The sequence below is a fragment of the Cyrtonyx montezumae genome, unplaced genomic scaffold (assembly GCF_038088225.1).
Source record: "Cyrtonyx montezumae isolate F1298 unplaced genomic scaffold, pur_monq_1.0 scaffold_5, whole genome shotgun sequence".
Taxonomy (NCBI): Eukaryota; Metazoa; Chordata; class Aves; order Galliformes; family Odontophoridae; genus Cyrtonyx; species Cyrtonyx montezumae.
In genome coordinates, this window is record NW_027072056.1 from 9,438,257 (window position 1) to 9,455,327 (window position 17,071).

A 17,071-nucleotide genomic window follows, 5' to 3' on the forward strand; every position below is an offset into this window, starting at 1 on the left:
TTTATACTCCAAAGAATCCAACAGTACCAGTGGGAGTTAAAAATCCAACAAGGTTTCTCCAGAAACATCTTAGGGAGTGTGGTCACCAAAATGAAATAGAAATTGGTTCCCCTTATCCAAAAAATAAGTGAAAGCCTTGTGTACTTGCCAGAAGATGCTCTGCAGCAGCCACATAAATTTATCTAAAGCTGTCACCTTTGGGTATATCATTACCTCAAGCCCCTCCTCTTACACAAATACTTCAGAAGCTACAGAGAGAATACAACTACTGGTTTCACTCTAGCAGCAACACAGAGCTTTCTTCATGTTACAGCTAAGTACATCCAACTCTCAGAGTTGAGTCAAAACAAACAATTCCACCTGTACAAGTTTATACTAACAATTTAAAAGACAAGACACTATGCTATCACAGGTTCATTGATAAAACTTGGAAAATTCTACTGAAACAACATTAAACTAGATTCAACTTCTCCCACCACAAACATTGCTCTAGTCTACAAAGCAGAAAGGACAAAGCAGCTTAGCTCATACCCAGTCACAAAGGAGTATGCTAAACTTCTTTCCAGCTCAGATCAACTCTCCAACTCCTCAGTGACAGGGCAAGCACACCAACAGGTGCAACTCTAGTTGGACACCATAACCTGAAATACTACAAGAAGCAATAAGTAACCTTGATTTTCAGATACACCTTTATTTACTCAGATATTTAAATCACTTTATTCTACTGTATATTGAGCTTCTGCTTTTAGCTGCTACAGGTTTGGATTCGCACTTGTCACTTTCTGCTTTTAATATCATCAATGGAAAACGAAACCCTTTTGAAGCAAGTGTGGGGTTTTTGTTTTGTTTTTATTTGGTCAGTTCTTTGGAGGTTTTTTTTAATTGCTGCTGGTTTGTTTTAAAACAGGATAGATTATGTGTAACAGTAGGGGCTTACAAGCTCAGCTGTGCCTCACACAAGCTACCCGAGATTCAGGGGAAACACAATAGCTTGCATCTTTCCTACTTGTCATACTCAGTCATTTCAGAGCAGCACTCATGAGACTGGTCACAGAACTCTCAGTCCTTGAGCTTCTTACCTCAACTGTTAGAAGCTTATGCATAGTGGGTTAATATCTTCAGAACATCTTCCCTTAAGGGAAGCAAGTGTGAAGATCCCTGGGGGAGCAACAGGCTTCAATGACATAGTTACAATATTTATGACAAAAGGAATGGAGTCACTAGCATATCAACCAAAGACTTAAACATGCTGTGATGTTATGCTGTTCTCTCCCTCTTATCTTAGCTGCCAACAGTGTATTTTAGGCTAAAAAATAAGGCATTTAAAGAACCCTGAACAAAAAATGATCCAGAAACACATTCAGGTATCATCATCGTCAGCTTTAAAACAAAAAGCAAACCACTCTTTAGAGGGATCCCATTAGTATTAATGGTACTTCTAGGAACAGTCATGCTTGTGAGAAACTAAGACTGAAGGCTCATTCTTTCAAACATATTTCACAGGGCAGTGTACCTTCCATAACATTAGTGCAATGAGATTTTGTTTACTCTAGGAGAGTAGGTAGGTAGATACTCTCACTGAATCAGGGCTCTGCATGTACCCTTTGAAGAGGACTATTAAACCACAGCATTCCACTCCTTCCAGCTTCAAAGCCATCTCCTACTGCAAGGAGACTACAGAAAGAAAGAGAAACTGTCTAATATGTTGTAGTTCCTTCAGGCACAGGTAGACCAGAGACACTCACATGCTGCTACTGTGGTTGTAGGACCAATGTTGAAAAAAAATGTTGGAAAGGGCATTTTCTGGAAGTTAAGTACACTTGCACATATTTAATACTTGAAGGCAGACAATCTTAAATTTGTGATGCAATTAAGTCTTGAAAAACTAATTGAGTAATGACAGAATATCAGCAAATACCAGAACTGAAAGATTTTTTTTTGAAGGGAGAGATCAGGGCACTTGTTACTACTTCCAGACTTACGGAAGAGAGGTCATCCAGTATTTCTTTTGTTGATTGCAAAACTATTTAAGCAGCCAATTAAGTAGGATTCAATAGAAAATATCAGCACCTAAGTTTACCAGAAGGTATTTGTAGTGATGAGTAGGCTACTACCTGTAGAAGGTAACTGTGAAATAAGATAAAAAACTTTATAATTGTTACAATCTTCACTTCAACACAGCTACAGAGGTGATACAGCTGTCTAAGCCCTAGATGTCTCCTTGAATCTATTTTCCCCCCAAACTTTCCAGCTGCCTACTTCTACTCCCTGCTCTTCCTGAACAATACTCATCTCAGAAGTAATGAACAGCACATTACCCTAATGAGACACATGCAAAGCAATGAAGTGCAGTAATACCACACAACATGTAGCTTCTATACCCAAGTACTAAAACAAGAAGTCCTGCTGTAAGCCAGAATCGTTTAAGCTGAAATAAGCATTAGTGATTACACATTTTGGTTACTCACAGACTGGTACTGTGAGTACAAGGGGGCAGGCAGAGGGGAGAAAGTTTTTCAGTATATACAGCAACCAATAATTCTCCCAGACTTTTGCATAAAATATTTATCTTGAATCTGTGTCCCGTCACAGTTGGCCTTGGTTAACAGAGATGAATTTGAGTTGAAAGAACAGGAAAATACTCTTACAGGACACGACTAAAAGCGTGGACTATTTAGCCTGGCAACTTGAAGGTTATAACGCTTTCTGTAAGGGACAAGGATAAGACACTATGAGAAGAAAATTACTTAAAATGAGATTACAACATTGATAATCAGCAAGCAAAACAAAATTGCCAGAGTGCCTTTCAAGATGTAAGTTGTAAGATTCTTAAATTCAAGAAATAACATGCTGAAACAATATTCCAGGATTCCTGAAGAATTAAAAAGCATAAGAACACCACTAACACATGCACTTAACTGCTTTTTAGATGTTGATTGAAATACAAGTGGCATACTAACAGTACTGGCAGATTACACTCCGGTTTTTACCAAGTCTCTTACTAAGCATATCTGTGGATGGTAATATGTCACAGTAGCTTGAGAATACCAAGCTCTATTCTTTTAGGTCAACCAATAGAGAGATGAATCAATTAGAGAGATGAGATGCTCGCATTGCTCAGGACTACGACGTGAAGTCACAAATGACAGTGCGAAGAAGCCAATGCTGTCTTCAGTTGGAAGATCTCTTTGCCCTGTCCCAATTACTACCAATAACATAACAAACCACATGGTGATTAAGGGAAAATCACCCATCCCAACATATTCTGCTTGGGTGGGAGCAGACAGAAGATAATTCTCCACAAAGCAAGTCATTGCAGTGTAAGCAGTGACTTCTAGGATTTAAAAATAAAAAACCCACAAGCCATACACTACTCTTTAGGATAGAGTAACGATGCGGAGGCTGTTTATCTAGCTCGATCATTCTCTTGCTGTGTCACTGTGTGCCCGTATGTTTCAGTTTGATATCTCCCAGATGCAGGGAGGGGTGGGGCAGGAATAGTGCCAGAAGTTGATGCATTCAGGAAACCAAACCAACTACTCAATTTTTTGGCACGAGCTCCTTGTAGATCTAGCACACTAAGACATAGGAGCTCCATGAAAGATTAACACAGATTTTTTGCAGTTCAGTTATTAACAACAGCATTTAAGACAAGTATTATTTCAGAACTGGTTACAACAAAGCAACAAAACATTAACTTAGCTCTGCTGTTCAATTAATAAGCATCTTCTCTAGTTTTGATTTGCCATCTTATTTGCTTTCCAATGAGCCTGACGTGATTTTGTCATGTGTTGGTAGCCTTCAATCTGTTAGGAAGAGACCATTTCTTAGCTGAAGGGGAATCGTCTTTATGTTAACAAGAACTGCCAGACACATTAAACACCTTTGTGATGCACAGCAAACCACTTGGTTTACTTCTGATAAACTTTTAAAAATATTCTGATGCAAAAAAAAACAAAAGAAAAACTAATTGCAGTAGTATAGGCAAGACATAACATTTTCCAGCAATTTCAAGCAGTCATGACACTGCATGAAAAACACAAGGAAGCTGATAGTGCAGACAGAAGGAAAGCTGGTTTAGGGCAGTCAGACTATGAACAGTGATGGGAGTTCACAAAGCAGTTCTGGTGACACTATAGGTACTGCCACCAGGAAACCATCACAATTTACATGTAATAGCTCAATCATTTCAATATGATAGAAATCCAGATTTCATCTGAACAAAATACACAGTTTCCAAAAGCAGATGATGCAACTACATTAAGGATCCAATTTAATTTACAGTTACAATAATAGTTTCAACAGCTTCTGCCTAAATCTACCACGAAGGAAAAAGCCTGATGTACCCAGGGAACATAGTCCAGACCACTCCTGAAAGCAATGAAGTATCACAAAAGACAGGTTCATTGTGCTGTGTTTTGACAGTGACAGATTGAGCTTACTGCGACTGTTATTTGAGTGGAATCTCACAGGCATCTCTAATTTTTACTGTGCTCCTAGGAAGCAACTTATTACTGAAGTTGTATCTACCTCAGGTTTCCAAATACATACTTCCCAGATTCTGCCATTCTGTTCCAACCCCAGTTTGGTTTCAGCAGTATTAAGAGCCCATATGCTATTAAAAAAAAAAGTCAGGAATTATTCACTTTGACCACAGCACTCTAGAATGTAAACATGCATAACAGGTACTCAAAGATACCATTCCTTCACGTACAAAATTCTACAACATTCATCTTTCCTCCTCACAGTTAATCTGATGAGAACTAGTTTTCCATTCTCATAGTGAAGTACTACAACTTCCAAATTAAGCCATACAATGGTATTTCTCTTAACAACTCTTCCAGCTGCAGTTAAAGCACTGATGAAAGTTTTCAGCAGGAGCCCAGTACAAAATGTGGCAGAGATCTACATATAGTCACAAGCCTGCAAATATTTGAGGTAAGCTAGAAGTAATGAGTGTGTAGCAGTCCTGTTTCTACTTCAAAGCTGTTATACAAAAAACCTGAAGAAAGCACACTTGCATTCTTATTTTTGGCAAAAAAAATTGTATTTGTTCTTCTGCCAAACCTTCTGTAACGTAATAAGGGAACAAAACTAACATCTTTAATCCTTAACCACAAGGTTATGGTATAACCCAGCTCTTCTTTCTTACTACTGTGTTACTGTAGAAAGTTGACTATCTCCAGAACAACACAGGCAGATTACTACCATATTGAGATATGGCAACAAGCATTCTCATTCAAATAAACAATGCTGCAGAATAGACTGTAGCTGATTTTTAAAGTGCTACTTTTAAGATATGGAATCTCTGCTGATAGTTTGCTGAAGTTACACAGCTTCCATCACTTTCGTGAAGACTGAGTTAAAATGGCATTTGCTCCCAAAGCTTTCTAATTAAACTTACAATTCTATTGGATCTTAATGTACACCAATGGAATCTGTACCCTTTTCATTACTTGAATTCACTTAGTTTGTCTACTGCTGCTTAAGACCTGACAGTTGCTGGTCACTCAAGCTTAGCCAGACCACAAACCCTTCATGAAAGGTCAAGCTCATCAAGCTGCTACACTCCATAAACAACTGCAAAGATTAAAACAAGTAGAGTTTGCACCAGAAATCACAGTTCCCATTCAGTAACTTGATTACAACAGCATACCCTCAAAATAAAAAGGAAGAGAAAACTCACCCTGTAAGGCTGTATGCCAAATGCAAACTCAGAACTCTAGTTCTCTCTAAACACATGAACTCATTTCAACTGAGGCCAGAAGGTTCAGTTACATGGCAGGCACCTTCTTAAGGACAGTGAGGGACACTATATTGAATAAGCTAATTACATTAGAGATTTGACAACTCTAATATGAGAAAATACCATTTTCCAAGCCTCTTGTTAACCATATCTTCCAATAATATGATGTCCAAAAATAGACATCTGTCACAGATTCATACTGTACAAAGGCACTGTTCTCACCAATTCAAGGAGTTAAAGTAAGCATTCATTATTCCAGTGTCAGTAGCACTTAAAGCGAGTCTCTTTTTATGTAGAGACTTGGAGCAAAAATAGAGAGGTTTTTTTAGAAGGTGGGGAGAAGTTGACTATCACACATGCTACTGTGATTTACGTTTTGCCATTTGTTTGGTCCACAACACTTACATTGCTCTTAAAAATACATAACCATAATCAAAAGATACTACTTTTTTTAATTTCCACTTTCATTCACCAGTGTTTGGTCCTTCTGCTTCTACATTTCACCAATCATGGACTAAGGGAGACTTCAATCACAAAAAGACCACAGCACAGAGGTCTTTTCTTGTATCCAGAAAGGATAAAAAGCCATAACAAGCTTACAGTGAAGCAGGTTAGACAGAAGTTAGACATGAAGAAAGAAGAGCAAGAACAAAACTGCACATGATTTCTAAAAACAAAGACGGTGAAAGACTAGGCCTAGTTACCTTGGAGCACAGTTATGCACTAGATAACCCATGAAGGTTTAACCCAGGTCAACTTTCCTTAATGGGTTTACATTGAGGAACTATCCCTAAAGAACAATCAAAGTAAGAAATCTCCATTACAGCTACAGTTGTGCATTAACAGTGAATGCTATTAACCATGATTTTAAAACACAGCAACAGTCAGCCACGAACGTAAAGGAGATGCACAGGAATGCCTGCCTCCTAACTAGAGAGCCTTCCTGAAGATTAACACCTCTGTCCCTAGATATCTGTGTGTCAGTAAATGAACAACATTCTAGAGCCTTCAACTTCCACCTTTACACAAGTCTAGCGAGTATTTGCCTTTCTTAACTTTAAGTTCAGTTATTTTGATAGGTTCATAAGGTTGGAAAGTACCTACAAGATCATCTAGTCCAACCATCCTCCTATCACCATCCCTACCCACTGAACTACTAAATCAAATCCCTTAGCACTTCATCTAAACGCTGATGTTATGCAATAATGGTCATCGATAACACGTTAATCTGAAAGGAGAATCAACAAAATCCACCTTGCTTTTGAGAGCTTAAAAAAAAAGTTGCCTTGTTCAACAAGTTCCAAGGACCTCAGCTTCCATTCTGAACTAGCAGGCTGCTCCTTAACAATTCCAGGTTCACGTTTCAAGAGATGACTCAGGCCCTTTCTGAGGGCCAAACCTTTCCTGTTTTATCATGCATTATTTTAAAGCAGACAGCATCATAAGGCAAATCAATCCACTCAGAAAACAATGAGAAATGTGATTCCCTTCCCATGACAAAGCACTGTATTACTACACATTACAAAAACCTTCCAGTTCCTCCTCACATCCATCTTTCTACATTTGTTGTTTTTTTCCTTCCTATCACTCAAGAAAATTTAGTGATTTTATCAGCTTGATGATCAATTAAAAGCCATTTAGGCCAAAGCAGTAGAAGTCAAGTGGGGAGCAGAACCACATGACCTCCAGAGGTCATTTCTAAATGAGTTTATTCTATTATTCATTACAAAAAAGGCTTTCTTTGATCAACTGAAGGCAGCTATGGCTTAAAAAAAAAAAATCAGATACTACATCTCACTTGTTCAATACTGAAATCCAGCATTAGGTCACCATGAAGAATACTTTGTTGAATCACACTCAACTTTTCCAGTTTTTCTTATATCACAGTCATCTCTTAAAAAGTAGACTATCACTCTACACACAGCAATTTCTGCTTTGTTTGTCCTGCATAAGTTCATGAGTTAAGTAAGATTGGCAAGCCAGTACATTACGAGACAAGCCTTGTTACAGGCTGAGTAGAATCAGTTGTGTGTGCTTGAACCCCGACTGCCAGGCAGTTGAAGGGGAATAGAACCGTGCAGTTCCACAGTTAGACTCAACCAACTCGCTGAGAATGATTTGATCACATGGCAGGATTAGGAGAACAATTGCTCCTCAGAACTAACCACAGCCAGTATTTCAAAGCATCCAACACAGAAGCTAGTTGACTTAAGTTGTTTTTCCACAGTGACTGGTATCACGTGTAGCTACAAATTTTTGGTTCACAAGATTGCTGAATTCATACTTTACATTTAATTACTTTGTTTGAAGAGACATTCTGAATCAAAAAGCTACACGCAAGTATTCTGTCATATACAGATGCCTGATGATCAGTAAGAAGCACAAAGATAATCTCTCTTAAGGAACTTGGAAAAAAAACATCAACAGGAAAGAGTTAACAAAACTTTGTATTCCGGTTATCAGCTTCATTCCCCAAATTAAAACTTTACTATGAAAACACTGTGAGAAATTGGTCCATATACTGCCATAAACTTGCTGCATTAATGCACGTAAACTAAAATATCATGAGCAAGTTTACTGTAAACTTTACTACTTCAGGAAAAACATCTATTGGCCCAAAGGTAATTGCTTATCCTGCTGCCAAGAAATTCAGATGTATCACTACCTTCACTGTCAGTACTGAATTGGGCAGTGACAGCTTGATTAAAAGTTTCCACTACTAAGAATTTGTCAGAGTCCACAAACCACTCAATAGGGAGTGTTACCAAGTTTGCAGGTGACAAACAGCACACAGACCAGCCAATGGAAGACCTCAGTTTTTGACAACAGGATAGTACAGAGTGTACAACTTCAGGACCTGATTTTCTCTGTTGCAATAATTCAGCTTCAACGTGACAGAAGACAGACCAGTGATGAGCAGTGTTCTACATGCTGCTTACTAATTACCTAGGTCGAAAACATAGCATAGCCCAAAGAACTCACAAAGATCATTCTGACATTCACTTACACTGCAAAATAAGTACAATCACGCACGTTAACCTAACAGTAACTTTCCTTCTCAAACCTCAGCATCATTGCTGAAAATGAAAGCAGTTAATCAGGTTATCTTACTAAACTGTCTCAAAGCAGGTGACTATCAGTAATACAAAGACTTACAAAAACTCCTCACTACTTCAACTGTGAAATTAAAATCAATTCTATCAGGTTTCTAAATAAACTACACCACCACTGTACTGGGAACACAGAGTCCTTGTTGCCCATAGCTATAGACCTCAAACTTCACAATGATTTTCCAAAAGGTCTTCACTGCAACTCTATTCTATAAAGTATACACCCTAGGTTTGAAGGCAAGCAGTCAAAACATAATAGAGAAAAAAAACAAATAAACTTCTGCATAACTCCTTATCAAGAAGGAATTTCAGTCACTCATTTACTGGGAAGATACAGGTCATTTCCCTGCTGGTTACCAGCCAGAACTTCAGCAAGACATGAAAAGACTCCATTTTCATAAGCCTCTTACTCAACTCCTACTAAAGTAGATCTGCTATATTAATAAGTAGTAATGCCACACCACAGATGACCTACAATTTCTCTACTAACAGCTAAAACCTGTTTCAAATCCTACCTGTGGAGCCATGTGGGGCCTGGAGAACACAGACTACAAGTCAACAACACAAGCTGAACCCCAGATTTTTCAGAGATGCTAGGAGAAGAAAAAAACACCCACACTCAGACAACCTATATTTCTATCTCAAGAAGCACTGAGGAATAAATATGTCAGAAAAAAACCTTCAATTTTTAAGATCAAACCTATTGAACTAGTCTCTGTACACAACTGAGCCACTCACAGTAAGTTCCTTTTAATAACCACAAGCTGAAAGCATGTAAGCTTTTAAGTGCCAGCAGTGTTACTTACTCGCCAGAATACTGCTTTTAAACATTTTAGTTCAGTGTGACACCTGTGAAAATTGAAATACTACAATTTTCATTAATATAATTAATTCCTCTGAATATTTATCAGGGTATCAAAAATTAGCAAGGTATTGTTATTTTCCAAGCACTGCTTTGATGTTTATTACACGTATTTGTACATGTATTTAATTTTAAAAAGAAGTTTAATGAAACACTCCGAAATCTCACAAATCTGTTAGACCAGAAATTAAACAGAAACACACACACCCCTCCTACAATCAAGGAACAGCCTAGGAGGTGGGGAGAGAAAAAGAGAGAAATGTAAAGAAGACAGCAGATAAACAGAAGCAATCACAGCAAGGCCTGCTTGTTTTTGAAGCCTTACAAAGGAACTATATCCACAGCTCCCACAGGAAAAGCTTATGAAATACATTTAAATGTAAATCATTAAACACCTCCTCTTCCCTATTCTGAAGGATGTACTTCTTATAGTGAGGTGGTAACTAATCAGCTCCTCTTCCTGATGGCTTTTAAAGCACTTGGAAGCTCAGTAATCAGAATACACAATACACACAATACAGAAACTGAAGCTATCCTGTTCAAGGAAAGTTCCATGCTGTATGGTTAGAAAGCCCAGATCAATATTAGAGCTGCAACAGGGTAGGGAAATAGAAAGGGAAAAAAAAAAAGAAAGACCATACAATCTTTTGGAAAAACACATATAAGAAATATTTCTAACTAAAAACACTACTAGATTGCTACTCAGAACAAAACCACCCACCAAACAAACTGCACATGCTCTGCAAACGATCCCAAGCTGCATGCCAGAATTACAGAATCAATGTAGGCCAGTACCAAGCACTCGTTTCTTCCCGTGTGTAAATGCGACACAATCAGGCCTCACAGGCAGGCCTCTCCAGCACAGGCAGGACCTTTGTTCCTTACGTCGCCGTTTTTTCCCCCAAAGCCCTTGACATAACTTTCCATTCTTCCCCCATTCCCTCCCTGCTCACGGCCCGGGCTCTCGGCCTGCCCCCGCTCGGAGCCCCCGGCACACCAGGAAGGGGGGGCCGGGAAACAATGCCGGGGCACAGCGCAGGAAAGTGGGCCTGCAGCGCGCCGGGACGGCCCCGGGCAGCACCGGGCCCGGAGCGGGCAGGGAGGCCGACGCCGGAACGGCCTCGGAGCGCGACGCGTTATGCAAGAGAACGCTGCGGCCGGGGAACTCGTTCCGTGACTGAGAGCGACGAAAACAGCGGCTCCGGAGCGACGGCAGCGAAAATAATCCAGCGGGCAGGGCCGCAACTCGGCCCTACATCGCCTCCATTCTCTCCCCACCTCCTTCCTCTCCCTCCTCCCCCCAGAAAGGCTCTGAAATATGGACGTCGGGCGATTATGGAGCATTTTTGCCGAGCCGGACTGTAGGGGGGGAAGGAGGTGGGGGGTAAGAGGAGTTACTGTTGTGTTTTTTTTTCTTTTAAGATATTTGATAGCGTCCAAGGAAAAAAAAAAAAGAAAGAAAAAAAAAAGAAAAAAAGGAAAAGAAAAACAAAGAAAGAGAAAAACACGGAAAGAGCCATTAGGGAAAAGGGGCCAACGGCAGTGGGGGAGGGAGAAGCGGAAGGGCACAGAGCGGTGTCAACACTGACGCTGCCCTTTTGTATCGGCGGGGGCACTCTAACCCCCCCAGCCCCGGGTCTGTGCCTCCCCCACCCCCCCCACTCGGCAACGGGGAACGAAGGTTCGGCCTTACAGCCCGATGGGCCGCACCGCACCGCCAGCCGCACGGCCCCGCACCCACCTCGGGGCCCGGCCGCCCTCGCACACGGCCACACAGCACCCACACCCCAACAATGGCCCGGGCTGGACCCCCAACCCCACGGAGGGCAGCGCGGCCGGGCGGATACAGCCGAATCCAGAGAACGGGGGGCCTAGAAAGCCGAGGCCCCGCCTTCCCCAGCGCCCCCAAGTAAGCGGAGGGGCCGCGAGTACCTAGTGAGGGCACCTAGTGCGGGTACCTAGTTTGTCCCGATGCGGCCTCCGCAGACACTCCGTGCCTCACCGCCGCCCGGCAGCAGCCGCCTCTCTTCCCTTCAATTATCAGCTGAAGCCGCAGCACCGAGCGGCATCCGCCTCCGCCGCCGAACCCCTTCCAGCGGCGCGGGGGGGAGCCCGGGGGACTACTTTCTCCGGGCGTCGGAGCCCCGCCGGGGCCCACGCAGCCCCCGGCCCGACGGGCGGCCCCCGCCCGGGCTGCCGCCCCCCCACGCAGCCCCCGCGGCGGCCGCGTGCGCGCCCGGCTCCCTGCGATCGCCGGGTTCGACGGCCGACGCGCGGTATCCCTCCGCCGGGGTCGTCACCCCGGGGCCCGCGCCGGGACCTCCCCTCCGGCAGGGGGCGGGAGGGGCGGGAGAGGCCCGCGGGGCAGCGGCGCTCTGCGGGGGGCTCGAACGCTACCCGGCCGCGATGCCGGCGCCGACTCTGCTCCTTTAAAAGGGGGCCGGGCCGGCGGTGACCCCGCGTGATGTCCGCCTCTTCCTGGTTGCTATAGTCACTGCCTTCCAGCGTCACAAAATGGCGCTTTGCCGCCCGCGGAGGCGTTCGGAGCGCTGCGGCGCGTCTCGGCCCCGAGCGAGGACCGCTGCCGGCGGGAGGTGCGGGACGGGCCGCGAGGCGAGCGGCTGGGGGTTCTCTGTGTGTTCCGTCAGAGAGGCCGGGGAGCCGTTCCCAGCTGCTGCTGCTATGGAGATAGCGAGGGCCGCGCTGAGGGAAAGGGCTCGGGGCGTCCCAAAGGAGGGAAGGGGGGAGCTACCGCTTAGAGGAAGGGGGTGAGGGGGGTGGTTTCTGCCCGCGGGATCTGAGGACATAGGAACGGGTCTAGGGGCGGGCGGGGAAAGTCTCCCACTGGGGGTTGTTGCCTCGAAGGAGGTATGCACACGCATCTGTGACTTTGTCATCTTGAAGCAAAGTGGTGTTGCAGAAATGGCAAATGGTTGAAGTGCTGCTGTTGAAAGTAAGTGGGTAAACAATAAATCCTGAAGTAAAGTCCCTATATTTTTCCTAGGGAAGGGCAAGCTGAGCTGCACCCTCAGGATAACTGGACTTAAGAAAGAAAATAGTCCAACACCTTGCACTTTATTCTCCCAGTTAAGTTGTCTGTCTGAGAATAGGAAGACTGAAAACAGCAAAATACTTTTCTTCCAGAGATGATGAAACTTCTTAGGTTTGCAGTCAGTAAATTAAAGGGAGTGGGAGGTGGCAAACTGAAATGGAGCTGCTATTCCAAATAACCTCGGTTTTTGTTTTTATATCTGCTCCTTTTGGTTTCTGTCATGCCACATCTTTCATAACTCACCAGTGCCTTTGTATGTTTTGGAAAGGTAGGGGATGGGAAGTCTAATTTCAGTCTCCCCCAAACTTTTTTGGGGTAGAATTTCCAGTGTAACTCTAGGGACCACTGAGTTCCAAAATGAAGAGTGGTTACAGTGCTGCACAACAGCTGAGAAATGTGTTCTGTTCTGTGGCTGAAGTCTTGTAATGGATCTCCACCATGGACCTCATGGCAATCATATCAGTGCTGTGATATTTGTAGAGCATTCGTTGGGTACCTTGGACTGTTTAACGTTCATTTTTGCACACAAATAATAATAAGGCGCTTATTATTGTTGTCTGCACTTTTTCACTTCTCATTTAGGCTTCGTCTGAAGTGCTTCAGATATCTGTTTTTTGTTTTATTTTCACTTGCCCAATTATATCCCTAAGACAGACCAAAGTCATTGTTTTTTTTCCTTAGAAAACTGCCAAAAGCTTTGTAACAGTCTGTAACAGTCAGTGGAAGTATGTAATTTCTCTGGGGAGACTGCACAACCCTCTTTCCTTGTCTAAAGGGGGACTATAAAAAAGAAGGGGACAGGCTTTTTAGCAGGGTCTGTTGTGGCAGGACAAGGAGAAATGGTTTTGAAATAAAAGAGGGGAGATATAAGAAAATTGATTCTTTGCTGTGCAGATAGGGAAGCACTGTTTCCCAGAGAGAAGTCATGGATGCCCTGTCCTTGGAGACATTCAAGATAAGACTGCACTAGGCTCAGCAACGTGTTTGAGCTGTAGGTATCCCTATTAGTTGTAGGGGGATGTTGAGCTAGGTGATCTTTAAAGGTATCCTCTGAAAACTTCCAAATTCGAGCACACTTTGTATGGGAACTGCTGAATCACGACCTGAACCACTGATTGGTCACCTGAGGTGAGCACTGAGTCAGCCATGGGGGCACAGGTGGAGGTGATATACCTGTGTGATTGGAAGGGGTGGAGCCTGGCTCCACCTCTCCCAAACCCCATTTAAGGGCTGGCCAACACCAGGGAAGGTTCTCTTCTCAGAGATCTCTTCCACATGGAGTCCCCTGCGAGCTTTGACTTCCTGAAGGTGAGCCATCTTCTCTTTTGTATTATTTGTATCCTATCTATGTAGAACTACTCAAAATATACTATCATCTATACTATTTCTTTGTGAAGTACCATCCTTGGGAGTTATTTACCTCACACACTTGAATTCAGTATTGCTAAAAACTGCTAACTCTAAGTAATCTCTGCAGTTGTAAATGCTGTACATGTATAGTTAGGGGTGCTGGCTAGCCTTCCTGTGGGCCATGAAGCCTCCTGAGAAGAGATCTGTGAGAAAAATAGTAATTCAAGGTGTATGCATCACTGGATTGCCAAGTCACATTGTGTGTACTGCATGTGTAGCTGTTCTGGAGTAGCATCTAGGAGGCCCTATGATTGGTTTGTGTTTCCAGTGTATCATTCTGCAGCCTCCTAATAAATCATAGTCATTGCATGAAAGACCTTATAATCTAAGCCTTGAGCCTTGCATGTACTTATATGAACGCTAAATTTTCTACTTTCAATAGTCCCATTCTTCAAAGTCAATGCTTTCAAAGTGGGGCATTGTTTAAGCAGAAAAAGTGTCTGCAGATGTATGGTGTACTTGTATGAACGCTCTCGTATTTCTGTGAGCACAGCCCAACTTTGAATTGGCTCCACAGGCTTTACATGAGTAGTAAATTCAGCTCTTCTACAACAAAGTTACTAATTTATTGGGAATGATTTATACAGCTACAATATGCATAGACCAGTAGTTGTGAGCAGGTTTTCCAGGTACCAGCTGACTAAGAAGTCAAACTATACTAGAACCAGAAATCTTCTGCAAATACAGAAAGTCTTAGGAAAGTTTTAGAATAAAAAAATCAGTTGAACAAAGTGGTCATCTGTGCAGAAGAAGCCAGTGCATTACAGCAAGCTTTGTGTTCAGCCCTGTCAACAGTCTGTATGTTTTGTTCAGCTTTTTCCCCTCACTCTAGGGAATTGAATTTCTTTTTCTCCATTATGTACCCTGGTATATGAGAGATGTTCTACAGACAGTTTTTCTGAGGTCTGCTACTGCTTCATGATCAGTACAGTAGGCTTACACTGTTGAGTACTGTATAGTTGAACATAAATGTATTGATGTTGCTGTAAATAAAAATAAAGGATGTCTCTGAAACCAGAGGTAAGTATAGGCTGTCAAGTTTGCTGAGCTTTAGTGTAGCAATCGAAGCAGGAGGACAAAACAGGCCGAAAAGCCTGTAGGCTGTGATGCTGCAGGGGCATGCATCTTTGACTGTAAGCATGGCAATTACTTCATTACTGCAAAAGTAATTCAGAAAAGGTTTTTTCTCAGTACTGTTATTTGCAATAATGGCAGGGTGTGCTACTGCATCTTTACTTGTCCTTAAATCTAGAGAAACTAGGACATATGGAAAAACAAGGCTTGCAGCAGGCAAGTTATGGGAAGCAGACCAGGACAGACAAACTCTTTTAACCAGTCAAATGCAGCAGTAGTTGGAAGAATTAGCAAGACATATACATCTGTGTGAATGTACTTATGCCCCAAACATGGCCAGGAGGCTCTGATGCTAACTTTACCTTTGCACAAAAGACAGCTTCCATTCCAGATAAAAATTCAATTTCAATTAATGCTTTAAATTTAGAAGTAGTAACCAAAACTTTTTAAACAGAAGTATTGACTACTCACTGTTAAGTGTGCATGTCCATTGAGAAGCTGGGAAGATTGCTGGGTAGCTTCTGTTTAAGCTACCTGAAGGTGGATGCTGAAGGAAGAGCCTTGTAATTTACTGCAAAAAAACTCTTCTAAAAATAGACTGTGTAGAAGTGCAGGTCTATAAATAAGTATTCATGGAATACAGCTTAAATAGTTAGATTGTATGGAAAAGAAAAATCATTTGAGCCAACAGTGAAAATGTTTATTTTATTTTAGATAACTGTTTTAAGACTCTAATCATAACTTCACAAATGAAGGGAAACTATAACAATTTCCTTCTGCATGGGCATTTAACAGTTCCATTGAAGAAACTGAAAACTGAAGATTTCTTAAGTCCAAACTGTTCCACATGACCACAGAATAGAACTTCACAGCATAAATGGGACTAGATGCTCTTCAGAGGTGGAGACTTTTTTTTACTTGTCACTTAGCACAGAACATCTGTTCCACTTAATCATTTCTCTAATGGCTAAAAATGTAGTTATACAGATTAATTTACAGCTTATTTTGTAGTGAGACATCATTTAGCTTAAGTGCCATTGTATGTAGGCAGCAGTGTGTGTGTGTGTACATGCATGATTGGTTTTTGTTTTTGTTTTTTTCATTTCAGTAAATTCTATCTTGATGATCTTTTCTTTTTCCAGTTTCCATTTATGAAACACTCTACTTCCTGGTCACTGTAGTATCTTTTCTGTGCATTTCTTCCCATTAAAATTTTTATTTTAAGTAAGAGGTCTTTTGAAAGCCTGGTGCAAAGACATTATTTGCTTTGTCTTCTGGAAAATTGTGTGATTTTAAATTTTAAGATTGTATTTTACTTCCTGTACCAAAATCACATTACTGACTTGGTTGTCATTTGATCAATTACTGTTCCAATATTTGTCTTCCTCATTGTTAGTTTCTAATTCATAACCTTTTTGTTTATTGCATAAATTCATCCTAAATGAATGACCTTGCCATTTGAATTTTCAGTTTCACTTTTTTCCCCCCAGCAATGTTTTGAAATTGTTAGGGAGAGCTTGCTGTACATGTCAGGAATAATGTAATACATAGAAAACAGGTTTGGCCATAAAATCTCTGTATACATGAGAAATTCTGGTACAGTTTATGGAAACAGTGGATAGATCTTTTGTGTGTGTGTGTAGAATGTATAGAATGGGAAATTGTTTTTGTCTCCAGGCCACCATCAAGATGGGAACTTGTTTAACATATGCTTTTCCACCTACCTTTCATTGTTCATTTCTTCAATCATTTTTGAGATGCCAAATTAATATTTGATATGCCTGTCTTATTTTGGCAAGGTAGGTCACAAACAATAG

The 17,071-nt window shown here is 41.8% G+C and overlaps 2 protein-coding genes across 10 annotated transcripts in view; one reads left to right on the forward strand and one right to left on the reverse strand.

Moving 5' to 3' along the window:
* The window catches only part of TRIP12 (thyroid hormone receptor interactor 12), a 69,468-nt gene extending 57,392 nt beyond the window's left edge, over positions 1-12,076 (reverse strand). For 3 of the 9 annotated variants that reach the window (XM_065748541.1, XM_065748542.1, XM_065748539.1), the window contains exon 1: positions 11,677-12,074. The gene's annotated coding sequence lies outside the window, so the exon portion shown is untranslated. Of the gene's footprint in view, positions 1-9,666; positions 9,706-10,439; positions 10,653-11,676 lie in introns of those variants that run through there. The other 6 variants (XM_065748540.1, XM_065748537.1, XM_065748533.1 and 3 more) reach the window with 5 other exon arrangements.
* Positions 1-17,071, forward strand: part of ZBTB38 (zinc finger and BTB domain containing 38) — a 308,794-nt gene that overhangs the window by 208,343 nt on the left and 83,380 nt on the right. The window lies entirely within an intron of this gene.